Here is a 14,638-nt window from a genome sequence, read left to right as displayed (position 1 = left end):
ATAGCAAATTATTTGAATTTTGGTCTTGTAAGTATTATATGCTAATTATTCAGAGCACTGACTATCCAAGGCATTTCATAAAACTAGCCCTTTTATCTCCAGTCTTTGTTATTCAAAAGAAAGTTTATTGTCAAGGGTCTATATCAGTTCGTCTCAATGCAATTGCAGCGAACACCGGATCGTCAACCTTCATTCAGCAAAACTTATTTCAGTGATTCGCTGAATTTACTGAGGGTAAGGAAATACTTGCCCTACAGCACAACGGACCGACAGTTATGCAAATCGAACCCACCCAAGTGGGGTGCTTCACCCCTACCCCCGAAAAGGGCAAGGTTGTGCTGTAGGGTATTTCCTTGCCCTCGGTAAATTCAGTGAATCTCTATAATGATTTTCGATGAATGAAGGTCGACAATCTGGTGTTCGCTGCAACTGCATTGCGACAAACCGATATAGACCTTATTTTCAATACACTTTAAAAAGGTTGGCATGTTTCTGGAAATGTTATTAATACCTTGTGGGGTACTTCCTTGCCTTGTGGTATCAAAGTGAGATCATAACTATTTTTTTTTACTTCGTTTTTTTTAATGTTCTTTCATTTCTGTTTAGCACTGTATTTTCAAAGATGGGCTATATGATAAATATATTTACATCAGTTTCATTCAAAAAGAAAACTACAATTTGTTTATAGCTTTTATTTTAATTATTTGCTATTCTCTTCAGTTTGTGTATTGCTATTTACATTTTACTATGTTTTTGTTCTGCATTTTGATATAAATAGTTTTACTGCATGATTGCTTTTATTTTTGAAATAGTTCTAGTAACTTCTTTCACAAACATTCAGTAAAGTAGCTTAGATATACCTTCTCTTAGAATGCATCAAGCAGTCTCATTTTACCAGTACAATATAACTTTCAGATAGTTTTAATTTTAAAAAGTCAAAATGACCATTTTCATATTTGTCAGTCACGTCATAAATGTGGTAGCTGCTGCAGTCTCTACTGCCTTGACTTCAGCGATAATCCCATTAGTATTTGCTCTTGATCTGGCACACTGTTGTAAAGGAGATGGTCATATTAGTATGTTTAGAATACACACTCAGTTACTGTTTTCACATTTGTCAGTCATTTCATAAAAAGCATTTTTTGCATGGAAAAATCTCTGACTTACTTGGCTGAAAATTATTTTGAAACAAGACAAGTTACTTACAAATTGATCCACTAATGATTCTAGTCTGCCCTTGTGTAGAAACCACTGGGCATCTCATAAGTCTTTTTGCAAATACTCTGATAAAAATTGGAATGAAGTACGAAGCTTAGAGTTAGAACACAGTAATAATTTCTGAGGGTGGAATCACAGCTTAAATAACACCCTAGAGAATTTCCATGATGCAAAGCTAACAAGCCATTGTAATAATTTCTTAGAAACTGGTCTGATTCCAAGATAGATTTTAAATGCAGATTTTAAAGAAAGCACCATCCCCCACAAGTATTACAGAGGAAAAACAGAGCAGGGGCTGCAAAACGGTCTCTATTGTGGGACCCAAAATGTCAATCATGGTGGCTGACAGGCATCAAGAATTGACAGACAGGCCCTCTCTCTTGACTTTAGTTATCAAGGGGAAAGGGAAAAGTGTCTGCAAGAACATGTTAAATTGCTGAAGTCATTACCAGTCACCAATTACCTAAGAAAAGATAACAAGGTGTATTTTAGAAAAATCAATGCAACAACATGCATTTCAATAAAGCTAGTTTTTCAGAACTTTAAAAAACAAAATGAACTATTTTGGGAATAGATGATGTTGTTCATTGAATACTAAATACTGCATCTATCATATCAACTAACAACATACTTTAATAAACATTCTTGTCAAGGCTGAGAAAAGGAATGAAAAAAAAAAACAAACTGCCCTTTTCTTCAAAGTAGCTAGCAGTTGTAAAGAGTAATACTTTTTTTGAAGACAGCTAAGTTTTCTGTATAAAACTAACAACATGAAAACATACTGTCATAGGTTTACATGGCAAACATTACTAATCTTGTATAGATATCATATAATTTACACATACACTACTTCAGCATGCAAAGTTTCACATGAAAATATATATCATACATGATGTGCGGGTTTGCACACTAGGGATAAATTCCTTCTTAAGTCTGATGATGGTCTCAAAAGTACTGTGCTTTTCTGAAATTCAAGCTCTGTTAATGAAATGCATAATAAACAGATCATATGGGACTCACACCACACATATTGTAACTGACGGATTTCAAAAGTAGGTAAGTAGCAGAGGCAAAGATGATGCACACTTCTGTAGTCTGAAACTGTTCTTTTAATTGATTCAAAAATCACACCATAACATTCTGGAATGCAAAGCTAATATGAAACCTTTTATTATAGTAACCTAGATTTTACAGTTTCCTGACCATTTCAGATCAACAAGCCATTTTATAGGCGATAATAAGTTTTGGATATTAAATCCAATATCCTAAAAATGGCCAGTGTCTGAAAATGGAATAAAAAAGCTCTTTAAAATTAGATAGATAGATAGATAGATAGATAGATAGATAGATAGATAAGTGTGAACTATGACCTTGGCAAGGCATTAATGATAGGATTGCAAACATCAAGGATGAAGATTCCCAAATGTTAATGCCTGGTCAGGAATGGTAGTATTATTATTGTTGTTCTTATAACCTTCTGCAGCATGCTCTCTGTCCCAAGTAATTTAGGTCATTCAGGATTCTTCACTAAGACAATTTAGATAAGCATAACATGTTAGCATGGCTTTAAACAGCATGATAACGGAGTTGTGCAGTCATTCTATGTAACAAACAAGGACTGGCCACTTACATCAGTTAATTTTACAACCTGAATACAGTTCTCTAAATATTTTGAGCAACATCAGACTTCTAAGTATATGTTTTTTATAGGGTCAGGAAAAGTGTCTAGAACTTCATGTATCACACATAGTACCAACCTATGAACCTATATGGGAGATAGGAAATTCACCCCGGGGATCACGTCAGTCACCCTGCTAGACAGGGGTCCAGAGAAGTAAATATTGTGGGAAGAAATAGCCAGGGAATTGTTAGGGCTAGCCTTGTACAGGCCCTAGGGCCGATAGCCTAGTACCAGCCTATGAACCTATGAACAAATAGGTGAAGTGATACATATGGAAGCTAGTATATGAGGTTTGGGAACAAACCGATTTGTCCAGGGACATCTTTGGTGAGGGTTAGTGAGTTAAATAGGGTGGGGGCGCTGTTAGGGAAGGGAGCTGAGATTAAGTAATAGAGACAGTTTTGACCAGACTTTGGGAAGGGATGGGTTAATTGTTAAGGGGACTTTAGGGGAAGCGATGTAGTTGTAGGGCGGGGCTTATGTATTTGTAGGGCTGTAACTGTGAAGAGGAATCAGATTTCGGCATGCATTTACAACCCGCCCTCTCTCCTCTTTTTTATTTTAGTTAATTTGTTCAGTATGGTTATGAGGTGGGTATTGCACAGAGAAGAGGGACAGGTTTGTCCCTTTTCTGTTCCCCGCTCTTGGTGTTGTGTGTTGATGCAATGATTTTTTGGGAAGAAAGTGAGCTGTACAATGCTGCTTGATTGACAAGAATAAATGAGTGTAGGAATGGACACTACTTATTTGGACAGGGTAAGCAGGATTACTGCCCTGAGATATGTTATAAGGATTTTCATGTTGTGGTTACAAGATCATTCTTGTTACAATTAATATTTGAAATAAAGTATTAAAGTTATGTGCGAAATTAATTAATTAAGGTTGACAAATATAATTTGGTGTCATTCTGTATTATTGAAGGGAACCAGAACAAATAGCTGTCGTACTGAAACCAGTCCATGTAAACCACATTTGACCATTTATTATAATAAAAATTTGACATACTACCACTATATATATATATATATATATATATATATATATATATATATATAGGTTCTGTTCAGAAGCTCGAAATACTGAAATCTCGAATTTCAGTATTTCGAGCCCAAGAAGCCGAATCCACATAACAGCAAAAGTTTAGAAGCGCGAAATTGAAAACCTCGAATACCGGAGGTTTTGAATTTCGCACTTTTAAAGTTCCGCTATGGTCATGTATTCAGGTAAGTGTGTGTGTGTGTGTGTGTGTGTGTGTGTGTGTGTGTGTGTGTGTGTGTGTGTGTGTGTGTGTGTGTGTTTTTGTGTGTGTGTGTGTTAAGTGGTTTGGGTAGGGGCTGTGGTGTGTGTCAGTGTGTTTTGTTGCTGTGATGTGTGTGTGTGCGAAGAGAAAGTAGCTTGTGTGGTGGTGTTTTGTGTGTGTCTGTATGTACTGCGACCTCTGAGTGAGAATATTTAAGTAGGGGGGGTGTGGGGAGTGCAGCATGTAGTAGAGTGATTGTGTGTGTTTGTGTGGTGGATGGTGTGTGTGTGTGTGTGTGTGTGTGTGTGTGTGTGTGTGTGTGTGTGTGTGTGTGTATGTGTGTGTGTGTAGTAAAACCGTGAAATTCAAAACTTTTGGTATTCGAGGTTTTGAATTTCGCAGTTTTTAGTTTTCATTGTTTTGTGGATTCCACTTCTTGGGCTCGAGATACTGAAATTCGAGATTTCATTATTTTGAGCTTCTGAAGTGAATCTCTCTCTCTCCCTACATATATATATATATATATATATATATATATATATATATATATATATATATATATATATAAAACAACTTAAGAAACTTTTCCTATTTTAGAAGGAACATAGACCGTAGGCTATTCTCGGTGTTTTGGTCAGTCTTTTATTCATTTAAATCACATTTTGAGCACTTTTGCTCATTGTAAAGTTTTCAGTCGAACTTCATCAAAAAATAACTTAAAATGAACCTAGGCCTATTATTTAACTGGTGTGGTAAATGGGGGATGGGTTAAGGAGTTCCGTAATCCATGAACATATGCTTATTGTTTACCTGGTATGGTGAGCGGGGATGGGTTAAGGAGTTCACTAATCTATGTACCTAGACTTATTATTTAACTGGTGTGGTGAGCAGGGGATGGGTTAAAGAGTTCACTAATCCATGAACCTAGGCTTAATGTTTAACTGGTGTGGTGAGCGGTGGATGGGTTAAGTAGTTACCTAATCCATTTAAGGACACTCGAAATGCTCATCTTTTCATTAAGTCCTGGGGGTGTGTCTGCTTGCAATTGTATCTGCCCTTTTAACTCTTTAACTAACAGTAAGTTGTCAGCGTTCCAAAGGGAGTCGGTAATCCCTAGGGGGTTTGTGAGTTTTTTCAATTGCTGCAAATTGGAATCCGGAGAAGTGAGAGCAGTTCCTACTATGCCTGGCTAATGCATTGCAAGGGTCTCACTTCCTGATGGCTCCCACATGTTTTTTTATCTGGATATAACAGAAAGTTCACCCCAGGGATCACTCCAGTTGCCCTGCTAGATAGGGGCACTGTGAACTAACATTGGGTGGCCCAGTGCCTGGGCAATTTTGTGTGCTAGGCTTGTAAAGGTTCCAGGGCCATTAGTCTAGTACACACCTATGGACCTAAGTAGTTTTGTTGTTTTTCCAGTGTAGTATGCTTCACAATGAGAGCATACTGCAATGTAAACCATGTTGGGGGGGGGGGCTCACAGTATAAATGGTCTTTTATATGTGAATAGCCACCTCTGGGGTGGTGAGAGGTACCACGGGGATTTGAATGATAAAATCGCACCAGTGGCATTTCCTACATTGGTGCATGCCTGGGGGTGCATCGAGGCTGTGTGCCTTGATATATCCTTGGAATTATCTCAGTTTTGTTAGGTACATCCCAAAAGGAGCATTGTACTCAATAATGGACCTTATAAGTGAAGAATACAGGGAAGTTATGACCTCCTTGTCCCTGGATGAGATACCCTTACTATTGATGCGGGCCATGTACAAAGCATTCTGTACAACAGTGGCTATATGATGGTTAAAAGTCAGATGGCTATCATCCTGGGTACCCAAGTCCCTCACAACTGATGGCATGCTTAGGACCTCATTATTAATGTGATAATTTGTGGAGACGTCACTCTCCCTAATGGGGATGATGATGAATTTTTTGGCATTCAGTTTGAGGCCATGTTTCTGGCACTAGTCATTTGCTTGGTGAGACCTTCTTGGAGGATGTCCACATCACTAGGGGAATTAATGACAGCACCCAGCTTGCAGTCATCTGCATTAATTGTCAGCCATAGCCCACTGGTTTTGACCTGCACCTCAGAAAAGTATACCCCAAACAAAAGAGGCCCTGAAACCGATCCCTGGGGTACACCACTCATTATATGTCTACGGCTTGAGGTGCCTTCCCCTATTTTGATTAGGTAGTTTCAGTCAGTGAGCCAGTTTGCTACCCATCTGGTAACATATGGATTGATGCCTACTTGAGAGAGTTTATCTATTACACCTGAGTGGGGAATAGTATCAAAGGCTTTGGCAAGATCAAGGTAGGTTGTGTGCACTGTCTTCCTCTCATCCATGGCTTTAGTGTCTGTCTCAAAAAAGCTGACCAAATTTAACAGGTATGACCTCCCCTTGATGAAACCAAACTGTGTGGGATTGAGTGTTTGGAGGTTGCCAATGTCCTTGTTAATGAGGTTCATGATAATCCATTCCATGGCCTTGCAGATTAGGCTAGTTAGGCTGATGGGTCTATAATTTCCTGGATTGGTGGAAACTCCAGCTTTGTGCAAAGGGATGACGGTGGCTGTCCTCCACTCAGCTGGGATGAAGCTGGTACTCAGGCTTTAGTTTAATAGGGTGCCTAATGGTGCTGCCAGTTCATGCAGAATGCAGCCTGGAATGTTATCGGGGTCTATGGAGGTTGCATATTTAGCCTTTGACAAGACAGTGATGACTTGCTCCCTAGAGACAAATGGAGGGGGAGGTACTGGGATGTCCTGATTTACTGATGGAGGCAGCAGAGGTGTGAAGTTTTCACTGAACCTGTCTGCCAGCAGGTTGGCTATATATATGGCATTTGTGTATGTGGTGTCCTTGACCACCAATTCTGGGCAGATCGGAGTGCTTCCTTTGAGATTGCGGACATATATGAAGTAGACCATATGATTGTCTTTAGTAGACACAGCCAGTTTGGACTTGAAGTTTGCTTTGGAGGATTTCACTAGTGCTCTTATTTCCTTGTTCAGGCTAAGGAGAGATTGCTTCCAATTAGGCAACTGCTCCTTCTTGGTCCTAGACAGCAAGTTTTTCCTTTTATTATAGAGCTTATTTATTGAAGATGTCCACCAGACAGGATTACTCTTCCTTGAGGAGGAGGATTTTGTTGTGTCACATATTCCATATGTGCCAGTTCCTATGGAGGGGAGAAGCTGTTTATACCTTCACTCGGGAACTTGTAATCAGGTTTGGAGAAGTTTTTTTGTTTGACCCTAGCTGGTGGGGGGGGGGGGTGATGACTTTGAAAGTGGCCGTTCTGTGGTCGGATCTTACCAGGGAGGAGGGAACTGTAGGGATACTACAGTGGTTAGTCATGTTGGTTAATACCAAGTCCAGGATGTTTTCATCTCTTGCATGGGTGTCAACCAACTGGTCCAAGACATTTGCATTGATGAAATCAAATAATCTCTGGGCATTTGTGTTTTGGCATAAGCAGTTCTTCAGGTCTATGGTTGGATAGTTAAAGTTGCCCATGATCAGAATAAAGGGTTGAATCTTAATAGATTTAAAGAGGTCCAGATATCTGGAGTGGGCATGTTAAGTCAAAGCTTGGGCCTGTAGCTAGCTATGATTTGAATAGGGGTCTTGTCAATGGTTAACTGCACCTGGAGTGTCTCCTATGCATCACACTTTCTGACCAGCCTGGAGGTGTGTATGTCTTATATATATATATATATATATATATATATATATATATATTGCAACTCTACCTCCTTTTGCTTTGCTGCCCATGGTTTGGGGTTTGAATGTATGATAGGATGAGTAACTTGGTATGGCTGGGGTGCTGTCCACAGCTTTGAATCATGTTTCTGTGACTGCACAAATGTCAGCATCTTTCAGGGTTAAGAATGCTTGCAATGATTGCAGTTTCATATTTAGACTCCTAGTATTTAGCAGCATGCCCTTTAATTTGTTTTTTGATGTAATTTTCATGTTGGTAGTTTTGACCTCATTGTATTGCCTAAAAAAGTCACTATGGGGGAGGCAAGAACCCTTTGCCGGCTGCCTGAAGCCCAAGAGAGGCAGAATCAGGCCATCTCTGGAAAAGCGTCATGGTTTGTCAATCATGTCTTCTCAGGCTGTCAGGTACTGGATCCCCTTGGAATGACACCAGAAACTAAGCCAGTTGTTAAAGTCAATCTTTCACATGTAACTGCTTAGTGCACACTGCAGCTCTTAGGATATTAACCCAGTTTTTCCACCTTACCTTTAAAATCTGCAACATCTGCTCCATGACTGCCAATTTACAGCCCACATTCTGCCTTTCAGTAGTCATCTTGGGATCCATGCTTCTGTTTTGTTCATGGTGAGTGGAACAGCATAGGAATATTATTTCCTGGAGACTACTGATTACTGGAAAGCCTAATAACTGCTTCATAGGTGCCAGCCTGGAAGTTGTGATTGTATTTTACTCCTGGAGATAAAAGGAGCACAGTTCATTGGTCCCTGACTTTCTGATTGGACCGTGAGTGTCTGTTTGACCTTCCTGATTGATCTGGTTGCTATGCAAGACATCTACCAGGAAAAGGCTACAACAAGCTTATAGACCTTTGAATCATCTGGGACAAGACTGTTCATCTCCAAAGAACCTGTGGCCTGCTTCTCAGCTTAGGATTAGGTGTTACTGTTTTGCTACTGGTTTGAGCAGAAGTAAGGGAGCATTGTATCCCAGCAGAGTGAAGCTGTGGTGAGATCGGCACTTGTGGTAGCCAGGCAGTAGCCTTTCAGTCAAGTCCTCTCTCTTCATCATTTTTGTCATTTCTCTTTCTTTAAGTAAGTATTGCTTGATTTGCTGCTGTATAATCCAACTTCAGAATATCTGCCGAAATACTTCATCCATTAGATTTCCCTCAAGTATTTGGCAGTTTCAGGTATAGACGTAGACACCCTGAGTTGAAATTTTTCCTGTAAAAGCACCATTGAACTTTCACCAATACACAGTTGAACACAGGACAACTAGTTTGCAGTGACAAGCACTGCCCCAGAGTTGCATACCAGATACTCCTGACATAACTTTGTGCTCTCACTCCAAACATCTAATCAATAAAAAAGGGTCTGTTGCCATGGATATAAAGTTTCCCACTATGTCCATTACCAGCTTGGTGGATATGGGCAGCCTGAGGCACTGTAGAAATTGCCTCATGTTTACTGACAACAAGTTAATTCTCAAACAAACTTTTATGTAACAGACATATTTACACAATATCACTGGAGGCAAAGCACACTGGAGGCAAAGCTCTCACATAAAAGTACTCCTAATGTCAGATTGTCAGTAGTACATATGCTGAACCCATCAAACACAATTCAAAGCATATACATAGACCCACATATTCTGAGGATCTTAAATATAACCTTCCTAAACTCCAAAGACCTCCTCGATGAAAAACACATAACAAAAACCCTCAGCAGCCCTGAGTGCACTCTTTCAAAGCAACACCCACATTGACACATGCAGCCGCATCTCATGCAGCCTCTACTTTTAAGCCCATAATGCTAACCACCACACTATCCAACATTTTGGTCATTAGAGACTGCAATTTGAGACACGCTGATGTCTCTCTCATCAGGATGAGGAAGGATAAAATCATGGTCAGTCGCTTTTCATGGGCCAGGATCTGCCCCTTTATGTACACACTCAGGTCACTGGACCCCAAGTGCCAGTATGACTCAGTCATAGTCCAAGAGGGTGTGAATGAACTGAGATGTACATCCCTAGACTATATGAAGAGAGACATCATGAACCTCTTGGGATCTGTGCCCCAGGCTGGTATGAGCCTAGCACTGAACAGCATTTTACCTTCTCAAAGGATGATGTCACATATGAACAAAAGATGACTGGCTTTAATAGTTGGATTCATTTCTGGGGTCATTCTAAGGGGAGCAATATTTATCAGCATGGAAGGAGATGATCAACAGGTCATGCTGCTTTGCTTGAGATGGTCTCTATCTCTCCCCCCTCTAGGCTTTCGAATACTAAGAAATACTTGCTGCTTGAAATCAGATAGTCCAAAACCAAGCCGTGAAAACTTCAGATATTGCTCAAGAAGTGCAATACACTCCAGTAAAAGTGTAAAACACAGGTTTAATCCAAGAAATGCAATACAATCCAGTAAGCGTATAAGCTGTATATTAGGGCATGAATTTAATGACAATATATATATTTTTGGGGGGATGTGTATAATAGGGGAATGTTGCTTTAAAATTTTAAAAGTATCACATGACCAGAGAAGTTTACTTAAATGACTCTAGAACTGTTACAACTTGTATCTGATGAAGTTTTAAAGGGTTTAAAACAAAAGCGCTTATATTCTTACTGGGTTGTATTGCATTTCTTGGATTAAACCTGTGTTTTACACTTTTACTGGATTGTATTGCACTTCTTGAGCAACACCTGAACTTTTCACAGCTTGGTTTTGGACTGTCTGATTTCCAGCAGCAAGTATTTCTTAGTTTGTGGTTTTGGAACATCTTTTTTGGGCTTTCGAATACTAGCTAAAACATTGCCCTCCCTCATAGTGCCTTTTTTAGGCAAAGCCTAACTGAAAGTTATTCCTACTTAACAAATCAAAACCAAGAAAATCTAAAGGTCTTACGGTTCAGTGCTTGAAAATCTGATGTCTATGTGGTCTCTGAGGTGTGGTTTAGAGTCGTGGAGAGCACACTGAAAGTGCATGGTTATAATGGCTTCCACACATTTAGACCAGCTATTACACAGTCAGGGACTAAAGGTGGAGGTGTCTCAATTTACATCAAAAATAAATATACCTCAAGGCTGGTCAAACAGGACAATGAACTTGATCTTCTCCATGTTCAAATCACCACAGGTAAAATCACATGTGACTTCATTGTAAGCTATAGGCCCCCCCTCTATGACCCAGGAAACCCATATGTATTTAAACTTATTGGAAGTACTCACCATCCAACCAAATACCATATTCATGGGTAACTTTTATTATCCCACTGTTAACTGGGAATCATATATGACACCAAATATATAGGCACTGAGATTCCTGCATTTTGTAAGCACAAACTCTCTAGACCAGATTTTCAGTACACCAACCACGGGTAGAAACAAGTGCTGCACACCTTGTAGTGTAATATCTTCTCAGGTAAGGTCAGGTAAGGTCAGACCACAAAGACGTCTCCTTCGAAGTAAAACTAAACCTGGAACCCCAGCTAATCCTAGAATATCTGAAAACTACTCTAAGGCTGGCTTCCTACTATTTAGTGATAACCTGGCAAAATTTCAAGCCCCATGAATCACTCGTGAACAGTGATTTCTTCAGCTCAAACGCCACTACCAGTCCAACTTAAATATTCACATCTCCCCACAACTTTACAATAACTCTAACACACTATTCTTCACTTTTAAATATTTACATACCCATATCCCTCTATTTTCTCTTCAAAAAATATCAGACAAATATTAAAACTCAGACTCTTCCTACTTAACTCTCTAACTCAAATTAAACTCCAAGCAGAAATTCATCCCAACCCAGGCCCCAACCATGCATACCCAGTCTCCCCCCTCCAATACTCCAAACTCAATAAATCAACACCCTACAAATCCCCCACCCAACCTCCACCTCCTGAAAACAGTCACTCTGACCTTTTCATATCCAATTTCAATCAGAGAAGCATTCTAAACAAAGTAAATGATTTCCATGCTGCTCCAGCCCTCTGCTCACCAGACATAGCTGTCATAACTGAGACCTGGCTAAAGCCCCATATAAAAGATGAAGAAATTCTAACCAAAGGTTATAGCATTATTAGATGTGATAGGTTAAACAAACAGGGTGGCGGCATTGCTGTTATGTTTAAAGACTCCCTCAAACTAGTCCCACTAAACTGCACTCCTCCTGACCTCCCCAACTCCGAAATACTAACCACACATCTAGAAATCAATCCCCACAAAACAATAATAATAATTGCTACCTACTTAAACTCTGGGAACAGCCTAGCCATCATAGAAAACCTCATCTGCTGGGCATCAACTAACTTCAACCAAGAAACAATAGTACTAGGCAACATTTACCTAGACTGGCTTACCTGCTCCTCTGATAACCCCTCCAAGTTTATCAACCTCTACAATTTCTCTCATATCAGTAACTCTCCTATTCACATCAATAAATATTCCAAAAAAAAAAAAAAAAAAAAAAAACCAATCAGTACCAGGCTGGATACTAAAAACTAAGTTCAACCTAGGTTACCAGATTCACTTAGTGACCATTCCCCCAACTTTTCTTCTCAGGAAACAGATAAACACACCTAACAGCATAATATTCAAAAACATATGCAGTAAAAAAACATATCCCTCACTATATTTAATCCCCTGCTACAGCAATGTGATTGTTCATCATTAAAATCCCTCCATTTAGACCTTGCTGTACAATACTTTAACAATAAACTCCGCAAGATATTAAATAACCTAGCTCCGATAAGGAAAATTTGCACCAAACCAAACAACTGCCTTGTCTGTCAAAAGACAGTAAACTACTAATTAAACTAAGGGATAGGGCCTGGTCACTTTACCGAAGTACCAAAAACATAGATAACCTCACCTCATATCAACAACTAAGAAATGAAGCCAAGAAACAAATCAAAAATGACAAAAAAAATCCTACTTCCAAACATGTCAACAAAATCACCAGAATGTTGGCAAAGTATTAATTAATTATCTCCTAAACCCTGGAAAACCCACAACCCCAGCACCTTCTACCAAAAGGTGTATAGCTTTACAATTCAATACTCACTTTATCAAGTCTATAACCTCCCTCTTAAGCAGGAATCCTAACTCCCCTCTAACAGTACCCACATTTATTGTATCTAACTGTACCTCTTTCTTTATTATGCCCAAACAGACTAGTTACATAAAACATCTCCTAACCAAACTAAAACCCTGTACTCTCGCAACTGATCAACTCCCCAATGAATTTCTAAAAGTAGCTGCTACTTCCATCTCTTATCCTATAAATATATATATATATATATATATATATATATATATATATATATATATATATATATATATATATATATATATATATATATATATATATATATATATATATATATATATATATATATATATGATCACCTCCTCTTTAAACAGTTAAGAAATGCCACCAAGAAAGATACTCTTAGAGACAAAAAATACTTTTATCTTCACCTCCAACAAACCAGTCAACAAACTCCACAAAAATTCTGGTCAGGGATAAACAAACTTCTTCAACCAGGACATTCGACTACTCCTGCCCCATTAGGCTTCAACCACAATAATTCCAACCAGATCCCTGATGCCTTTAATAAATATTTTACAGAAGCCATTCAAACCCTAGCCAATTCTTTACCTCCATCTACTGCTTCCCCACCAAATACCTCCAAAACTTCATCTCATACCTTTCATATACAACCTGTTCCTACATCTCTTATTCATAAGCTACTTAAGAAACTGAAACCTTGCACCCCATCTGCCGACCGACTCCCATCTGAATACCTACAAATTGCTGAAAATGCTATAGACTACCCCATATCTATACTTATTAACAGGACTATCTCTGAAGGCAAAATCCCTACCATATGGAAAGTATCTCACATAATCCCTCTACATAAAGGTGGATCTTCTATTGAGCTTTCTAACTTTCACCCTATTGCCTTACTCTCCCCATTAGCTAAGATAATGGAAAAATTTATTCACAAACAACTACTCAACCACCTACTACAAAATAACTTACTAGCCAACTGTCAACATGGCTTCAGACCATTCCACAGCACAAAGACTGCCCTTCCATCCTTCACTGACTCTATAAATAAAAATCGTAACAATAACTCCTTTTCCTCTGCACTATTTATTGACCTGTCAAAAGCCTTTGATATGGTTAACCATAACTTACTTCTAGACAAACTAAAGTACTATTCTCTTGATCCACAAGCATTACAATGGTTTAGGTGTTATCTTCAAAACAGACAGCAAGCAGTACTTTGGGATAACAATCTGTTGTCTTTACTCCCAGTAAACGTTGGAGTCCCACAAGGCTCTATCTTAGGTCCCCTTCTTTTTTCCTTATTTATTAATGACCTACACTTGAACATACCTCAAGCCACCTGCATTCAATATGCAGATGACTCGACCTTAATCTGTACTGCTAAGAACGTAGCCTCCCTCCAGTCCCTCACCCAAACTGTTTTCCAAAATGCTGAAAAATGGTTTATGCAACATTGCCTCCTCCTTAATCCAAAAACAACAAAACTACTACTCTTTACTCCAACTCATAAATCATCCACACCATTCTTCGCTATAACATCTAACAATGCTACCAACATAACCCCAGATACTACCACCCACCTACTAGGTGTTACAATTGACAATCGTCTTAATTATGATGACCATATTAACGCCACCATAAATTCTGTTAACAAAAAACTTGGTACTCTCTATAGAATTAA

The sequence above is a fragment of the Protopterus annectens genome, chromosome 1.part1, assembly GCF_019279795.1.
Source record: "Protopterus annectens isolate FY-2018-M chromosome 1.part1, PAN1.0, whole genome shotgun sequence".
Lineage (NCBI taxonomy): Eukaryota > Metazoa > Chordata > Ceratodontiformes > Protopteridae > Protopterus > Protopterus annectens.
Note: the sequence above shows the minus strand (reverse complement) of the source record.